Here is a 989-nt window from a genome sequence, read left to right as displayed (position 1 = left end):
TTGACTTTATACAGATAGAGGAAAAAGACGCTGCCAATATTGAGAAAACAATATACACAAAACTAGTAGTGGATGTAATTTTATTGAGTGATTGTTGTTCACAATGTTATGATAATGCTGCTGTCATATCAGGTCACCTGTCAGGCATTCAACAAAGAATTCTGAACAAAAATCAAAAAGCAGTGTTTGTAAACTATGACAACCATAGTTTGAACTTAGCATGTCTTCATGCTGCAAGTCAGGAATTAACAGTTATTACGTTTTTGGTATAATTGAGGCCATTTATAATTTCTTTGCTCATTCAACAGCTCAATGGGACGAATTGCAGCAGGAGCTTAAGATGTCTATCAAGCATGAATCAGAAACACTGTGGAGTGCAAGAGAAAAGGCAGTAAAAGTTGTACATGAAAAACTGGATGAATTGCTAGGACTGTTAGAGAAATTAAGTGAGAATGGCAACACTGCTGAAACAAAATGTGGTGCTCATAATATTCGGCAACGCATGCTTACATTTGATTTTCTTGTACATTTGCATCTTTGGAGAAATCTTTTATCATCTATCAATCAAGTGCAGAAACGTCTTCAGGACCCAAAAATGAATTTTAGAGAAGCAGCTGCTGATCTGGATTCTTTGAAAGAGAAATTGATAGAAAAGTCCTGTCAAGAAGCACTTAAAGTGGGCAAGAATCAATGTGAAACATGAGGATTGACCATTGAAAGAAGAAAAATACGTCGTAAACGAATGCCAGGTGAAAATGCAGCTGATGCTGGATTGACTGCTGAACAGGAAATTTATCGCATCATGAAGGATGTTATTCATCGCTTGATTACAGAAATAACAGGAAGATTTTCTCGTTTACTATATTTAGATTCACGGTTTGGATTTCTACTGGATGTGCAAAATATTGTTTCTGGAGACTTCGAAGATGGAAAATTGCAAGAAAAATGTTCTGACTCAGCAAAGAGCTATCCAGGTGATATTGATGGAC

Source organism: Limulus polyphemus, unplaced genomic scaffold (genome assembly GCF_000517525.1).
Source record: "Limulus polyphemus unplaced genomic scaffold, Limulus_polyphemus-2.1.2 Scaffold1425, whole genome shotgun sequence".
Taxonomy (NCBI): Eukaryota; Metazoa; Arthropoda; class Merostomata; order Xiphosura; family Limulidae; genus Limulus; species Limulus polyphemus.
Note: the sequence above shows the minus strand (reverse complement) of the source record.